This window comes from Rhinatrema bivittatum, chromosome 2 (genome assembly GCF_901001135.1).
Source record: "Rhinatrema bivittatum chromosome 2, aRhiBiv1.1, whole genome shotgun sequence".
NCBI lineage: Eukaryota > Metazoa > Chordata > Amphibia > Gymnophiona > Rhinatrematidae > Rhinatrema > Rhinatrema bivittatum.
In genome coordinates this window covers 746,689,626-746,708,454 of record NC_042616.1, presented here as the reverse complement: position 1 = coordinate 746,708,454, position 18,829 = coordinate 746,689,626, and positions in this window count along the sequence as shown.

Sequence of the window (18,829 nt, the reverse complement as noted above, 5' to 3'; positions counted from 1 at the left end):
GGTATACTTGATCCTCATCAGAGGATACCTTCTGTGGAGACTGGGTTCTCCTGGAGGGGCAGGATAGGACCAATGGCTTGAGGAGAGCAATGTGGCAGACGCTAAGGATTCTTAAGGTTGGGGGAAGACGGAGTTGGTATGTGACTGGGCCAACCTGGCGGAGGATGGAGAATAGGCTGATGTAACGATTAATGAGGCACTAACCTCATGGAAGGTATTCAGAGGCGATGTTGCAGGTCCTTAACCAGACCTTATCCCCTGGTTTGTACTGTAGTGCTTGGTGCTGGTGTCTATCTGTGAAACTTTTCACTTTCTGTGCTGCCTTTTGTATCATGCCCTCAGTTCAGGACCAGAGGCTATAGAGCTCCTGCACTGTCAGCTGAGCGGCCGGTGAAAGGACGACCAAGGGTAGCAGGAGTGGCAGAAGTGGTTGTCTTCCATATACTAGCAGAAAGGGAGAGGATCCAGTAGCTGCGTTAATATGGGAGTTCTGCGAAAACTGCCCAGGGAAGAAGAGCAGGCCAATTGTCTTGTCTCTCATTTACAAATGCTCGGAGGAAGGTTTTAAGGGTTCGATTAGTACGTTCCACTTGTCCGTTCGCTTAAGGGTGGCAAGCCAATGTAAAGTCTAACTTGATATTGAACTTGTTGCAGAGGGATTGCCAATACTTGTAAATAAACTGGATGCCTCGATCCAAGGCGATGTGAAGGGGCTGTCCATAGAGGTGAAAGATATGAGTGGTAAAAAGCTTGGCTAGCTCTGGTGCGGATGGCAGAGCAGGAAGTCTAATGAAGTGGACCATTTTGGAAAAGCGGTCAATTATTACCCAAATGATGCAGTTGCCACTAGAGAGGGGGAGGTCTACCACAAAGTTGGTAAAGAGGTGGGTCCAGGATTCCTTGGGGGCTGGCAGTGGCTGTAACAACCCCCAAGGACACCCCACCAAGAACTTTTGTCGAGCATAGGTGGGGCATGAATCCACATAGGTCTTTACAACCTGGTCCATATGAAGCCACCAAAAGTACTGCCTAACTAAAGCGAGGGTCTGGGCTCGACCTGGGTGACCTGCTACTCGGGAGTCATGGGACCATTCCAGCATGCATTGCCGAAGCTTAAAAGGGACCACTGTTTTCCCAGTGCAAACAGTGTGTGATGCGGCTAGCAGAATCTGCACTGGATCAATTATGTACCCTGGGTGGGTCTGGTCTCTCTTCAACCATGAAGGAATGAGAAAGCACGTCCACTCTGACATTATTCACGACTGGTCTGTATTTTACCACAAAGTCAATGAGGCAGAAAAATAGGGACCAACGAGCCTGGTGGGCATTCAACTGCTGAGCATGGCGAAGGTGCTCTACATTTTTGTGGACAGTATAAACCTTAATGATGTGTTGCACCCCTTGAGCCATTGGTGCCATTCTTCAAAGGACAACTTTATAGCTAGGAATTCCTTATCCACAATGTTATATTTCTTCTCCGCAGGAGTGAACCTCCATGAGAAATAGGAGCAGGGATGGAACTTTCCCTTAGGAGAGAGTTGGCCTAGGACTGCTCCCACCGTGATGGCGGTGGTGTCAACCCCCACGATAAATGGACAAGTCGGGTCCAGGTTGACATGTTTCTATGGTTCCTGCAAGAAGGCCTGTTTTAGCTTAAGGAAGGTGTCGGTCATTTCTTTGGGCCACTTGTTAGGGTTGGCCACTTTTTGGTGAGGGCCGTGAGAGGAGAAACCAGGTGGGAAAAGTTGGGAATGAAGTGTCTGTAGAAATTGGCAAAGCCAAGGAAACACTGCAGAAATCAGAGTCTGGAGGGTTGAGGCCAGTCTCAGATGCAGGCCACCTTTTCTGGGTCCATGCGGAACCCAGTGCTAGAGATAATGTATCCTAGGAAGGGGAGAGAGTCCTGCTCGAATGTACATTTCTCAAGCTTAGCTGGCACACAGTCGTCAGAGCACCTGTCGCACATCCAGACAATGGGAGTGGAGATCCTTGGAAAAATGAGGACATCATTCAAGTAGACCAGTATGTTGATATATAGGAGGTCTCTGAAGATTTCATTCATCATATGTTGGAATAATGTAGAGGCATTGCACAAGCCAAAGGGCATGACTAGGTACTCATAGTGGCCATTGTGTGTGTTAAATGCGGTCTTCCATTAGTCTTCAGGTTTGATGCGGACCAGGTTGTACGCTCCTCATGTCCAATTTAGTAAAAACCTTGGCCCCTTGGAAGAGATCCAGTAACTCTGCAATGAGAGGGAGAGGGTAGCGGTCCTTCTTAATAATTGCATTGAGACCCTGGTAATCGATGCAAGACCGGAAGGTACCGACTTTCTTGGTTACGAAGAAGAACCCCACTCCTGCCGGGGATGTAGAAGGGCAAATAAATCCTCACTCCTGGTTCTCCCAGATGTTTTGTGCCATGTCCTCCATCTCTGGAAGGGACAGAGGATACAATATCCCATGTGGAGGGACAGTGACAGGTATCAAGCTGATGGTGCAGTCATAGGGGCGGTGTTCAGAGAGGATATCTGCCCTCTCTTTAGAGAATACATCCAAGAAGTCAGCGTACTGTGGAAGCAGGTCCAGAATGGTGGCAGTGAGAAACATCTTGGGAGACCATGAGATGGACAAGAGACTGTCTTGATGGCAGCGGGAACCCCATTTACTGAGCTGGAGGGTCTCCCAGTCAATGGTGGAAGAGTGCAGTTGCAACCATGATAACCCGAGGGCGACCGGGTGCACGACCTTCTTGATCACGTGGAAGGTGATCTCCTCCAGGTGCAACAAGCCAGTGGGCAGGCACAAGGGAAGCATGATCTCAGTGATTCATCCTGGGAGGGGAACTCCTGAGAGAGGAGATTACGAGCGGCCTGTCCCGCAGGGCCATCGGTAATTTCAGATGTTCCACCAGGATCTTAATGATGAAGATCCCCCCAGCTGCAGAATCAAAGAGGGTCTGGGTTTGGAATTCTCGGCTGTGCAAGCAAAGAGCCACAGGGAGTATGCGTTGGGGAGAAGGGTTAGTGAAACCTAGGACTATCTCCCCAATAGGTCCTTGGCTTGGGAGTTTCATAGCTTCGCTGGACATTGAGCTAGGAATTGACCTTTCCCAGTGCAATACAGGCATAAGCCCACTGCCCGACAACGTTGTTTCTCTTTGGGGGTCAGTAGGATTCATTCTAGCTGTATGAGCTCATCAAAGCAGAGCGGAGGCAGTGGTGGTAAGTGGGTGAGAGAAGATGGTACCAGTGGGATGGGGCAGCACGGAGTCTGAAGTTCTCGGGCTCTCTGCTGAAGGTGACGGTCAAACCTTCCAGCCAGTTCAATCAGTTTGTCCAAGGATTCAGGAAGATCTCTAGCTGCCAGCTCATTCTTAATGTGTGAGTACAGCCCCTCGAGGAACATACTGTCTAGGCAGTCCTTCCTCCACTGAGCTCACTTGCCATGGAGCAATATGGTTATGGGAGTGAATATGTTTAAGTGAATTAATTTTTAGTCTGTTTTCTGAAGGAAGAAAAGTATGCTTATGAGATGTGGTTCAGATCTTCAGAGAGATAGTCGTATAAGTCTAGTGTAGCAAAAATGACAAGAAGCGGGTGACACCTTATAGACTAAACAATTTATTGAGGCATGAGCTTTCAAAGACTGAGTCCACTTTGTAAGATGCATGAAGTGTAATACAGGCAATTGGTAATATATATGGGGATGGGGGAGGGCGAAGAGGATACAGAACAAAGAGAAGGCATTGAATTAGGCAGGCAGAATGTGGAAACAGAGTGTAAATAAAATTATAATCCAGTTTACTGACAACTGAGGTAAGTATGAAAAGACAGAATGAGTTGAGAACAGTTAAGTTCATAAGAACATAAGGACATAAGAAATTGCCATGCTGGGTCAGACCAAGGGTCCATCAAGCCCAGCATCCTGTTTCCAAAAAAGTCCAAACCAGGCCACAAGAACCTGGCAATTACCCAAACACCAAGAATATCCCATGCTACTGATGCAATTAATGCAAGGGACACTTGTGTTCTGGTATTACTTATGTACGGTGGCTCTTATTCAAGGACAGCCAATTTTGTGGGTGTCCTTTTTTGTAGCCCCGTCTATTAATCTTTATTATCCAAAATTCAATGCAAATTTTTGTGTTTTTCTATTTTTTGACCGTTTTCTTGTTTTCTAAAAAGATCCCCTTATCTCCCCGTTTTATGAGGCGACCCGCTACTTATTTGTCAATACTTATCAGGGCATCCGTCTCAATTTCTTCTCACGGGAATCGCGTCTGCCTGCCCGACATGGGCCATGTTTCGGCACTCTTGTGCCTGCTTCAGGGGCTACGGGGGGGGGGGTTGTGCTGTGTCCTAACCAGGTACTCGATAACTGTTAGTTCTCCGGCTATGAAAATAACACAGTTAATTCTCATCTTCAGTCTATTACAACAGACCTTTTCCATATACCGTTTACACGTTCTAAAATACTTACTTTCGTGTTGACCATGTTTCTACTCGTGGACGGCGCCTACCTTCTGTGTCTGGGGCGCGCTCGCCTACTCCGCTTTTTATACTCACCGTGGGTCCACACCCATTAATTTCATGAGACCGAGACTAGCTGTAGTGTTCTTAATCAGGGTGATTAGTATCGCGGGCCCGCCTCCGGGGGCTTGATGGACAACTGGCCCCTCCCACACCCACCCTCTTTGTCACCTTAGGGGTGTGTTCATTGTTTTTTATTTTATTGGACCCGCCTCAATTGATGCCGCTGCAGCCTCCACGGATCATCTATGGCATTATCAATTGATATTCTACTAAATATACTCAAATTGCGATGTATTAGTCCTGTGTTCATCCTTGCGATGAACTAATCTCTCCGGTTTCTGTCTCTTTCTTATTCTTGAATTACTCGTCTTTCTTGATTATATCTCTCTGTGTGTGAGATCCCGGCTGTCATCGGCTGTCAACTGTTTAATGATCTCCAAATGCTTCGAGCTTGTGCGTGGAGTTGGGCTATACATGTATTCCTCTTCTCACTATTTGATAATGTCCGAATACTTCGAGCTACATTGTGTTTTGTTTTTAGAAATATAGAAATATATACATGTGAGTGGCTTCTTTCTGTTCGTGTCGTAATACTTAAGAGACTACGCTCCTTTCTTCATCCTTCCACTCATTTATGTCAAATATGTTTAACAAAATACTGTCCAATCTATCTCACGATTGAGTCCATTGGGGGTGGTGGTGTTCCAAGTATAAATGAACTTCTGTTCCACTTGTGTGAGTTTTAAATTTAAGTCTCCCCCTCTTGGGTGTATCTGTAGCTGGAAAATAACTGCTACTTGGAAATCTTCTGGTGAATGACCTAATTCCAGCCAATGGTCAGTGAGAGGTGCTCCTTCAACTTGGTGTCTGAGGCGACTCACATGTTCTTGAATTCTGTTCTTCAGCTTTCTCATAGTTTTCCCTAAGTAGATTTTTGGACATGTGCACCATAACGCATAAATGACTTTTGTTGACTCACAGTCATATATATGCTGAAATCGAAAGGATTTCCTTCCTGGTATATTAAGTGATGTGCCTTCATAGACAAAACTACATGCACTGCATTTACCGCATTTTTTATGGTGGCCCTGCTGTCCACCACTCTCTTCTTCAGGGTAACAAAGTCGAATGGACTACGAGATCTTTCAGGTTTCTGGCTTTGGTTAGAGCAAACATAGGTTTCTCTTGAAATTCAGGGTGAATCTGTAAAATGGCCCAATGTCTTAGAATTCTCTTTTTCAACAGTTGTGTTTGTGGTGTATATGGTAATACACACACCATCCTTTCATTTTTATGTTGAGTTTTGGGTTCTAAGAGTAGGTCTCTATTGGCCCATCTGGCCCTTTTATATGCTCTTTTGACTACTGCTTGCGGGTACCCTCTTTGTAGAAACCTGTCAGTCATGTCTTTTGACTGTATCTTGTATTCTGTTGTAGTGGAGCATAATCTCCTTAGACGTAAAAATTGTCCAACTGGCAGGTTATCTCTGAGGTGGTGAGGATGAAATGAAGAATAATGAAGCAGTGTGTTGCGATCTGTAGGTTTTCTGAAGATGGTAAAATCAAATCCTGTATCTGTTAATGTGATCTGAATGTCTAAAAAAGCAATGGTGTGATGATGATGGTGACTGGTAAACCGTAGGTGTGGGTTGCAGTTGTTTAACCATGTCATGAACTCAGTTAGTTGTTCTTCACCTCCTCGCCAGATGAAAAAGATGTCGTCAATAAACATCTTCCAATTCTCTACGTATATGTAATAGACTGAAGATGAGAATTAACTGTGTTATTTTCATAGCCGGAGAACTAACAGTTATCGAGTACCTGGTTAGGAAACAGCACAACCCCCCCCCCCCCCCCCCGGTAGCCCTTGAAGCAGGCACAAGAGTGCCGAAACATGGCCCATGTCGGGCAGGCAGACGCGATTCCCGTGAGAAGAAATTGAGATGGATGCCCTGATAAGTATTGACAAATAAGTAGCGGGTCGCCTCATAAAACGGGGAGATAAGGGGATCTTTTTAGAAAACAAGAAAACGGTCAAAAAATAGAAAAACACAAAAATTTGCATTGAATTTTGGATAATAAAGATTAATAGACGGGGCTACAAAAAAGGACACCCACAAAATTGGCTGTCCTTGAATAAGAGCCACCGTACATAAGTAATACCAGAACACAAGTGTCCCTTGCATTGGTATATGTTACAGAATTATTATTGAAGGGAAGAGGTTGGTTGATGAACTGATGCAATTAATAGCAGTGGCTATTTCCTAAGTAAACATGATTAATAGCAGTTAATGGACTTCTCCTCCAAGAACTTATCCAAACCTTTTTTGAACCCAGCTATACTAACTGCACTAACCACATCCTCTGGAAACAAATTCCAGAGCTTTATTTTGCGTTGAGTGAAAAAGAATTTTCTCTGATTATTCTTAAATGTGCTACTTGTTAACTTCATGGAATGCCACCTAGTCCTTCTATTATCCGAATGCGTAAAAAAACAATTCACATCTACTCATTCAAGACCTCTCATGATCTTAAAGACCTCTATCATATTCCCCCTCAGCCGTCTTTTCTCCAAGTTGAACAGCCCTAACCTCTTCAGCCTTTCCTCATAGGGGAGCTGTTCCATCCCCTTTATCATTTTGGTTGCCCTTCTCTGTACCATCTGCATCGCAACTTTAACTTTTTTGAGATGAGGCAACCAGATAGTTGTAGTGTTCTATGAAGCCATTGTCTATATTCAGACTTAGGATGATGGTGTTAACATTTTGTTATGAGTTCCAATTCAGCAGTTTCATGCTAGAGTGTTCCTTTGAATTTCGTTTTTAGGAATATGGCAACCTTAAGGTCAGTTAGAGAATGTCCTAGAAGTTTTGACATGTTTTCCTACTGGTTTCTGAATGTTGCCATTTCTACTGTAAGATTTATATACATTTATTCTTTTCCTTAGGGATTTACCTATTTGTCCTATGAGGCAGCAGAGGAACAATATTGGAAAGTGATGGCATATATTATATTAGAAGAAGAGCAGATGAATGAGCCACAGATGTTGCAGTTAATGTTGTTGGGTACTGTGATGGTATTACCTGAGCTAGTATGTGCACAGATTTGGCATCTGGGTTTCTGGCAGGGTCTGGTTCCAGAGCTAGTGTAATTGTTGTACAATTTGTCATTGCTGTTTAGTATCCATTTGAGGTTGGGGTGCTGTCAGTAGACCAGCATAGGCTTACCACCCATGGCCTGTGAGAGGGTGGAATCATTGTCCATACCATCAAGGATATACAACCCATTCCAAGAAGGACAATTTACTACATCAGAGACATTACTTAAGTATGACAAGGGATCTTCAAATTTACATGGATCCTCAAACAGTTGAACCATCCAGTTCACTTTCTTTACCATATAATTGGTGAAATCCTAAGGGTCAAGTTGAGACTGAATCCCTGTCTTATCTTGGCCACTGGTTATGGACTTAATGGTATTAAACAATTTATGAGCATGTGTAATAATTCTTTCGAAAGGAATTAAAAAGAGCCCTATATTCTGCCCTAGAGATCTTATACACTTGTTAAGATTCAGAGGAGAGAATTTTCCTCCAGTATCTCTCTGTCCTATGCATCTTTTTCTTTTCCCAAGAGTTAGATGTTACTATAAATTGTGGAACCTTGGTCAATGACCGCTTACCTTGTTCCTCAGAGCCGCGGATGGAATCCGGGAGTCAGATAGCTGGCAGAGGAGTTCCTCAGACAGTCCAGGTCAGGACAGGCAGCAGACAACAAATCCAGTGAGACAGTCCAGGTCAGGGCAGGCAGCAGACAACAAATCCAACGACGTAATCCAGGTCAGGGCAGGCAGCACACAACAAATCCAATGAGACAGTCCAGGTCAGGGTAGGCAGCAGACAACAAATCCAACGACGTAATCCAGGTCAGGGCAGGCAGCAGGCAACAATCCAATAAGCAATCCAGGTCAGGCAAAGAGCAAGAAACCAAAAGCGCAGCAAGCAGCAATCCCAACACTACTTGAGGCCGAAGCAAAGAGGAAGAGAAAAAACCCTCTTTAAATCCCTCCAGTTTCCCGCGCAGACTGACGCTCCTGTCGGCGTCTGACGTCATGCGGGGTCGTGGCCACGGCCCGACTCGCTCGGGGCCGCGGAAAGCCGGAAGTCAACCCCGGGACGGAGCGCCAGCACCCGGGGGCTCCCTTGCGGGTAACATTAGAGAGTCATTAAACTATGAGACTCTACTCTTCACTTGCCGTAGATTGTATATGTAACTGGGGAAAGCTTTTCTTGATCGTCTTTTGGGTTATATAGAATTTACAAAATATATAATCAAGTATCATAGTTTTGAGGAAAATAACCTCAAATCTAATTTATATATATCAGACATTGATAACAAAGACCCAGAAACTAAAAAAATTGACTTTACATATTGATGGATGCCCTCAAAAGAAATGTTTCCCTATTGTCCACATTTTCATAGGCATTAATTATATCGCCCTCGTGTTTATCATGATTATTCCAATGAAAACTGGATTCTAATACTAAAAGGCATTTAGCCATATTTTGAATATTCCCAGTACTTATATGGCTAACTTTTAAGAGAACAAGTCCTTATCCAGATAAAAGTTAGCTGAATAAGTAAGGGGTATTCAATAACTTATCTAGATAACTTGCCCAGAAGCAGATTGTGTGCCCAGAAGCAGGTCTAAATTTATCCAGCCTCTAATGGCTGGATAACTTTAGCCTTAACCAGTTATATTCATAGGCGGCACTGCTTAGTTAAAAAGAAAGATCCTGACATGCCTAGTGGTCCAATCACTGCTCCCCCACCACTAATCTCTAAACCATAGACCCTACCAGGCCACACCTACCCCAAAAGATAAGATTTTTGTCTGCAAAAGTGGAAGAGGTCTCTACAGGTCTTTCCTCCCCCAATTTCCTGATTCCATATTACCTTCAAAGATGGACCCCCTCCTGTGCTTTTCTCCCTCTCACCAATCCCTTCTATGCCAGCCCTAACCCTCCAACCTTCCTAGTACCTTTTCTAGTGGCTATCAATAACTTTCAGCAATGCTCACATTGCAACAATATATATAATTGTTTTGGCACATTTAGGTGATATCTGTTTTACTCTTCCCCCCATCCAACACTACCTTTCCTTTCGGTGGCAAGGTGAAGCCATTCAGGGAAGAAGACAAAGTAGATGGAGTATATTTAATTAACTCTAGTTATAAAAATGTTTTGTAATTATTAAACCATGGAGAAAGAACTGCTCAATGCTTATGTCCTCTGATATGAATTGCAAACCTAGTCATCTGGAGTTTTTGATCTGACTGTTTTACTTTAATTTAGACTGTGATTCACAGACTGAACTGGGAAATTTGTTTGGCCCATATTTTAAGAGTTACAAATTCTTGGATAAGCAATAAAAATTGCTTGACAATTATGTCAAACTCTTTAAGCTTAAAAATTACATTTATGTAGAGAAATGTAAAATATATTAATTGACAAAGTCATATATGATTTAAGGGAAGAAATGCAATAATTATTGCAAGAAAAGCAATGAGGTTAACAGTTAATCAAACATTTGAGTTCCTCTCTCATCCTCATCCCTATACTTTATTGATCCTTAGTCTTCCTGTTTCTGCCCAGAAAACAGTAAAGAGAATTAGTCTGAGAGAAACTGTTGGGGATTTAAGAGGATGAGTATGATGTAGGGAGACAAACTTAGTAATATAGTAACATAGTAACAACAGCTGATAAAAAAACAAATGGTCCATCTAATCTGCCCACCAATTTGCTTATGGTAGTAATTGCCACTCACTGCAGGCTACTCTCATATATTATGTTAAGGGTAGAAACTGCTGCTCCATGCTGGTTACGCCCATACAGAAATGTAACACCATCCCCTTCTTCAAGCTTTTAGGGATCTGCAGGGTTTGTCCCATGCCCTTTTGAATTCATTAACTAGAGATGTGCAATCATTTAGGATGAATTAGTGCGCACTAACCCAAAATTTGGATCCCTCGAATTACAAAGGCCCAAACCGTGGGAAATGTGAAATTTCCCACAGCAGGACGGAAACTAGCACATCTCTAGCATTAACTGTTCTCATCTTCACCACTTCATTTGGAAGGGCATTCCAGGTATCCACCATCCTCTCAGAAAATAAATATTTCATAATATTGGTCTGAGTTGTACCCCCTGGAGTTTCACATCGTGACCCCTAATCCAATGGAAAAGGTTTGAAGTTTGTGCATTGTTAATACCTGTCAGGTATCTGAAGGTCTGTATTAGAGATGTGTTTCAGGTTTAAATTTCATGTCAGGCTTCGTTTTGGGGCCCCCCAGGGGAATTTCGTTTTTCCAGTGGTTTGGGGGGTTTTTCTTCAGGGGCCCCGATTTTCGGGTTAGTGCGTATGAACGTGGAAGAGTTAGTGTGCACTATCGGGGAGTTAGCGCGCACTAACTTCCTTTAGTACACTTTAACCTGAAAATGAATTTTTTCTGAAATTTTGGAAAAAATGAATCATTTTTCGTTTCTCCCGAACCATTCCAAATTAGGCAATTTTGTTGAAATTGCCTAATTCAGGAAAAATGATTGCATATCCCTATTTTGTATCAAATATCCACTGCACCTCCTACATATTTAGATCCTTCAGCCTCTCCTCATAGGTCTTCTGAAACAGACCTTATACCATTTTGGTTGTCTTCCTCTGGACCATTTCCATCCTGTCTCTATCCTTTTTAAGATAAGATCTCAAGAACTCAACACAATACTCCAGGTGAGGCATCACCAAAGACCTGTAAAAGGGCATTATCACTTCCCTTTTCCTACTGGTAATACTTCTTTCTATGCAGCCCAGCATCTTTCTGGCTTTAACTACTGCCTTGTCACATTGCTTCACTACATTCAGATCATTAGACACAGTCCATCTCCTGGTTCTTGCAGGAAAGCCTTTTTCTCCCCATCACATACAGCTCTTTTGTATTACTGTACTCCAAGGGGCGGATTTTAAATGCCCTGCTTGCGTAAATTTGCCCAGATTTACGCGAGCAGGGCCCTCGCGTGCCGGCGCGCCTATTTTGCATAGGCCGCCGGCGCGTGCAGAGCCCCGGGACGCACGTAAGTCCCGGGTTTTTTTTTAAGGGGGCGTGTCGGGGGCATGTCGGGGGCGGGGCCGAATGATGCGGCTTTTCAGCGGCGGGACGTGGCGTTTTGGGGGCGGGACCTGGGGCGTGGCGCCGGCCTGGGGGCGTGGTCGAGGCCTCCGGACCAGCCCCCGGGTCGGATAACGGTGCGCCAGCAGTCCGCTGGCGCACGTAGATTTACGTCTGCTTCTAGCAGGCGTAAATCGAGGGACAAAGGTAAGGGGGGGATTTAGATAGGGCCGAGGGGGTGGGTTAGGTAGGGGAAGGGAGGGGAAGGTGAGGGGAGGGCGAAAGAAAGTTCCCTCCGAGGCCACTCCGATTTCAGAGCGGCCTCGGAGGGAACGGAGGCAGTCTGCGCGGCTCGGCGCGTGCAGGCTGCCCAAAATCAGCAGCCTTGCACGCGCCAATCCAGGATTTTATAAGATACTCGCGGCTATGTGCGTATCTTATAAAATCCAGCGTACTTTTGTTTGCGCCTGCTGCGCAAACAAAAGTACGCGATCACGCTCTTTTTTAAAATCTACCCCTAAGTGCATGACTTTGCACTTCTTGGCATTGAATCTCAGCTGCCAAATATTTGACCTCTCTTCATGTTTTCTTAAATCACTTTTCATTCTCTATACTGCTTCAGACATGTATACTCTGATATAGATTTTCTTATTATCTTCAAAGAAGGCAAACATTTCCTTCTAACCCCTTCACAATGTTGCTCAGAAAAATATTGAACAGATCCTTGAAGCACTCCACTTAACACTGTTTTCTCATCAGTGTGAGCATCAGTTTACCATCACTCATTGTTTCCAATCAGTCATCCAGTTAGTAATCCACCCCTCCACTTTGGCACCCAAGCTTCTCATAGAATATAAACATAGAATCATAGAAATGACAGCAAAAAGGACCAAATGATCCACCCTATCTTCCCAGTAAGCTTATACTTATGCTATTATCTGCTGCAATGTGCAGGTTACCCCATGTTTATCAGTTTCCCAGACCATAAAACTCAGGGCCCTCATTGGATGCTGTTTGAATCCAATTTCCCTTAACCCGCTGTGGAAGCAGAGAGTTGTAGTTGCATTAAAAGTATCAGACTTTGCTATCGATGTGGACCCTTGAACCGGGACCCTTCAAAAGAAACAATGATGCGCGCGTGCTTAGGGAGGAGCGCGAAGCTATACAGCGGTTCTTGGTTGATGACCCTCTGAAATGAGCACTGAGAAACCAGTCCCAGAAGATACCAGCCTTTTTAACAATACGAGCAAGGATTCTTATAATTCTATATAACTAGCAAAAATATAAAGACAGTTTTTAAAACTATGCAAAAACAAAAAATGCAGTAAAAGATAAATGTCAGCAATAACACACTTTATACTTTGGATAGCTTAAAATAAAATTCAATTTCATATTTATCTAACAGCTAAGTCAGCTACATGTATATGTAAGTACTATTTCCCTTCTTTTTCATTTACAGCTGAATCTTTCTAGGTAACCTTCATAAAGGGATACCATACCACTGGAACATTATGATATCTTTTATATAAAATGTTATTAGCTCCATGGTTTAAACTCTCCATACAAGTTGAAATGAAGTGTTCATAAATGGCTTGACTTGAGATTTTCAGTATCTCACAATATTTTTCTGCACAGCTATCAAAAGTTGAGATACATAGGAGAAACCCTTTCTTTAAGTGGAGTGGGGACCAGATTTCTTAAATTCCCAAGTAAAATGATTAAGGGATTCATAGGTTGATTAACTCCAGTAATTTTAAGAATCCATAAGAGAATTAGCTGCCAGTACAGTTTTATGATCAACCCATCCACCGCTTATGCAGAAAAGGCCCCACCTCTTCACAGCCTTACCAGCATCTACTTGATGCACTTAATTTCATTTTGTGTCATCTTTCAGAGGTAGAATTCCATTGGTATAGGATTTTGTATTAGTTTTCCCTGAAGGTCATACAAATTGAATTATTGTGAGTCAGCCTTTCAATTATCTGGTCCTATTTTTAAACTGAAATTGTTAAAGCTAAATCCTTGGCCCTTGATTTTTTTTTTTTTTTATATTTTATAACTGTATCTTGCTACTTTTCCATTAAGATCTTATAAATTCTAGATATAAGTATTTTATTAGCTATTGGTTTTAAAAGCAAATTCTTGAATGACAATGGGATTTTTATGGAAAAGGCAACTGTCTGGCTTTCGAATATTACCTTTAACTGTAGATAATAGGAAATAAGATTATTTTCCAAACTATATTTCGCTCTTGTGGCACCGTGAACAAACCTAGCTAGAGATGGACTCTGGCTATTCCCATAAACTTCTTTATTAATGATAAAAAAACAAAACAGAAACAGCTCTGCTTACTTTTTCAGTTCACAAAATAAAGACAACAAGATAACTAACAGTTCAGCAGTATTTGCCTTCCCTAGGATTCCTTCTCTTCCCTGAGGTCCCACTTGTTCTCTGTGGGGCGGATTTTCAGAGCCCTGCTCGTGTAAATCCGCCCAAAACCGGGCGGATTTACGCGAGCAGGGCCCTGCGCGCCGGGAAGCCTATTTTACATAGGCCTCCCGGCGCGCGCAGAGCCCCGGGACTCGCGTACGTCCCGGGGTTCTCGGAGGGGGGCGTGTCGGGGGGCGGGGCCGGAGCGTGCGGCGTTGCGGGGGCGTGTCGGCAGCGTTTTGGGGGTGGGTACGGGGCGTGGCTACGGCCCGGGGGCGTGGCCGCGCCCTCCGTACCCGCCCCCAGGTCGCGGCCCGGCGCGCAGCAGGCCCGCTGGCGCGCGGGGATTTACGTCTCCCTCCGGGAGGCGTAAATCCCCCGACAAAGGTAAGGGGGGGGGTGTAGACAGGGCCGGGTGGGTGGGTTAGGTAGGGGAAGGGAGGGTAAGGTGAGGGGAGGGCAAAGGAAAGTTCCCTCCGAGGCCGCTCCGATTTCGGAGCGGCCTTGGAGGGAACGGGGGGAGGCAGCGCGGCTCGGCGCGCGCAGGCTATACAAAATCGATAGCCTTGCGCGCGCCGATCCAGGATTTTAGTGGATACGCGCGGCTCCGCGCGTACCTACTAAAATCCAGCGTACTTTTGCTTGAGTCTGATGCGCAAGCAAAAGTAGGCTGATCGCGCTTCTTTTAAAATCTACCCCTTAGTGGATACGCGCGGCTCCGCGCGTATCTACTAAAATCCAGCGTACTTTTGCTTGAGTCTGATGCGCAAGCAAAAGTAGGCTGATCGCGCTTCTTTTAAAATCTACCCCTATGGGTCTAGCTTCTTATCTCCTTCTAAGGACAACACCCTCAGAGTAGAATTCCTTTTCTGTTTCTGGCTTAAAATGAACCAGGCTTAATTCATGGTCCTGGGCTTTTTAAGAACATACAGCACCCCCTCAGCTTGACCTTGTCAGATTCAGCATCTACCACTACCTGGGTTAATGCCTGGGAAAATAATTCATCCTTGCTATTTTCTTTTCCTACCCTAAACTGGGACCGGCCAATTATTTTCACTATGGAGGGTAGGATTAGTATGGGGTCCTCTAGGTTCTCTCCCATCTCAGCATATGTCTTCAGCCCAACTCAAGGAAACTACTTTCAAGTGGGGCTTGCTTAAGCTTTATAAGATTAAACTCCCCCACCATTTTTGGGGAATCAGTTAAAGGTCCTTGGGACTCCCCCAGTTCCCTCTGATATATGTCATCATACCAAGTTAACACAATAAAGCCCCTGTCAGTCTTTAGACACTGAGACCACTCAGATTTTCTTCTCAGTGCTGCCTATGTGGCCTGGATGATTTTGACTCTGGGCAGTACACTTTCACAACATCCCATGGAGAGGCTTCCAGAGAAGATGTTTCTATGCAGCTGGGTTGGCCTGACTGGTGATGATCTAGGCCCATAGAGTCAAACATTGTGGATAATCTCATCCTAGAACAACAAGGATTAAAAAAGGTTTGTATAAGTTCCTAGCACAGAAGTCCATACACTAATTTTAATCAATAAGGATTAGTAGCTTGGGATCTATTCATTTAATGTTTAGGTACTTGCAAGGTACTTATGACTTGGTTGGCCATATCATACACAAGATACTGGGCTTGATGAACCATAGGTCTGACCCAGTATGGCATATTTTATGTTCTTAAGTTCTAAGCTCGGGAAGTATACCCACTTCTACATAGGCTTGCACTACCAAGGTAATCAGTAAGACCTGACTAGTTGGATATTGTTGCTAATCATCATGTATGTGGGTGAGCATCACCTTCTTCCTGTAATTGATATACCCATTCTGAGTTAGCTCTTTCTGGATATTAACTGGCACTGAATCTGCTAGAGTTTGGACAGGGATGTTGTCCAGCAAAACTGGGATCATAAAGTCCCATCAAGGAATATTCATGAAGTTTGCTCAACTATAGATGCTCATATATATTATTTATGCTCCTCTGTACTTATGCTAATACATGTTCATATATAATTATATATATCTATGCTCATCGGTAAATATGCTCATCTGGACTGATGCTCAGCTGTTTCTATGCTCTTCCTCATTTATTCTCAACTGTATCAGTTATCAACCATAGGGGGTCATTTATCAAAATGCGGTAAGGCGTTTTCATATGCATTAAGGGCTTATCGCATGCGAAAAAGCCCCGTTTTCGCATGCCATAGGCCTTTTAGACATGCGAAAACGTGTTTACCGCATGCAATCGCACCATATCGTATGGTGCGATGCAAATGCCGAAACAGGGAGGAGTCGGGGCGGAGAGAGGATGCAAATGCAAAACCTGGGCGGAGAGTGGGCTGGGTTAGCCTGCCTGCGAAGTGGTAGCGCACAGCCATAACGCCAATTTTAACAACACCTCTTTCAAATGCGTTAGGCCTCTATTTCCACAATTGAAACAAGCTGGAGAAGCTGGAACCTGTGATCTGAGTGGTTGCTTGCTGAGGTCTTGCAACCTCACTGCCATGCTTGTGATCCTGTGTGGGTTGCCTTCTGTAGCTTCCACATTAGTTCTGGCATCAACTCAGCCTGATGGAAAGTGTCCACCAATTCCAATGCTTTCTCCAGGGTAAGCCTTTGGTGTCGACACACCCAATTCCACTTAGGCCTATCCAACTCTTCCAAGAACTGCTCCAGAACTACTTCCAGGCTTGATTTCACCTCCTGCTGAAGCATCGGCCATCTGGCATCTTTCAGCTTATGAAAAAGACTTCATGGACTTTCCCTAGGTTGTAGCTTATTACACCAGAACTATTGCCATTATATTTCTGAAGTGTAACCTGCCCTTTCCAGGATGGCAGCTTTGAATTCTGAATAGCTGGTTCTTTCATCTACATTTTCAGCTTGAGAGGCTACTTGACTTTTGCCTATAAGCAGATTTGTCAGGTACATGATCCAGATGGCTTGTGGCTAGGCAACCATATGGCATCATGAGCAGTCTGGGACCAGCCAGAGAAGAGAATCAGGCTTGTCTCTTGCTATTCTCTTATAAACTTTTTTTATTAATGAAAAGAAAACAAAACAGAAATAGCTCTGCTTACCTTCGCAATTCACAAAATAAAGACAACAATATAACTAACAGTTCAGAATTATTAGCCATAAGAACATAATAACATAAGATATGCCATACTGGGTCAGACCAAGGGTCCATCAAACCCAGCATCCTGTCTCTAGCAGTGAATGATCCAAATCACAAGTACCTGGCAAGTACCCAAACATTAAATAAATCCCATACTACTAATGCAGGCAATAATCAGAGGCTATTCCCTATTGATTATTTCATTTATTTCATTTATTTATTTATTTATTTATTTATTTATTTGTTTAAAGACTTTTATATACCGAAGATCATGTACTAGTACATATCGCTTCGGTTTACAGATAACCAGCAATAGAATTACCATATACATGGTATACATAGAACAATAAACAGTTAACCGTGTACAGTTAATAAATAATTAAGGTATAAACATTAAACAAGGAGAAATTATACATTAAACAAGGAGTATTATGAATTAAACATTAGGTTTTTACAGAGAACAATTAATGAATGGGTATACATTGAACATTTATTTATTTATTTATTTGGACATCGTTCCAAATAAAGATCATAACATTTTACAAAAGTAACATTCATAATATAAATCAGCAGAACAGAGTTTAACAAACTTCAGTATATAAAATCATTAAATAAATAAATAAATAAGATAGTAAATAACATAAGATTCAGATCTTATAAGTTTAACTTGTACCTCTTTCATATTTTTAATTTCTTTCCCCACCGTTACCAAGGTTTTTTCAATCGCTTGAACTTTAATTTCCAAGGAATTTGATTTTTCTATGTTCTGTTTCACGACATTTGTTAAATCTATTATAGCCATGTTCATTGTGGTCAGGGTCTTCCAAATCTCTTCAAACGTTATTTTCTCAGGCACTCTTAATGGATAGTTCAATTCTACGTGTATTCCTTTTTTCTCACCTCCTTTATCTGGAAGGCCTTTCTTACCCTATTCATCAAGCAGCAGTTCAGCCTCTTCCCCCCAGAGCCTAGATTTTCAGGGCTCTCCAAAGTAGGCACAATTTCCATACCTTTTCTCTGGGGGTCCACTGATTTTCTAAGAAGCTGTCTCGGCAAATTTTCTAGCTGATGTTCCATCCCCCCTTCCAACGCGGGTTTGTAGGGAAGGGAAGGAGTGATCCGGCCCCGCTCTCCGGCTGACTCTGCACACCATGAAATGCCTCCTCAATCCATGTTTGACAATAAGGCAATTCAGGCGTTGAGGTCAAAACCTCCCGAATCCTCCCCTTTCATTTGGTGTGCGGCATGAAATATATCGAGGAAAAAGTTTCCAGAGGAAAATAACTTGGCAAGTTTCAACAGGAAAAAATGCGGAGCTCTGTTGCTTCCATGCTCACAGCGTGGCAGCCATCTTGGGTCTCTAAAGGACAATGCAACTTAGTTAAACCATTCAGAACTCTAGATTGGGGTATATAGATTCTAAGTTTGAAGTATACAGGTATTCTAAGAGACAAAGAAACTTAATTGAACCAATTCGGAACTCTAGTTTGAGATATATGGAAGTCTTGAGAGGATGGTCTCAGAATGAATTATATGACAGGATGGTTCTCTGGTTTGATTTACAGAAAAACAGGGTAGCTCTA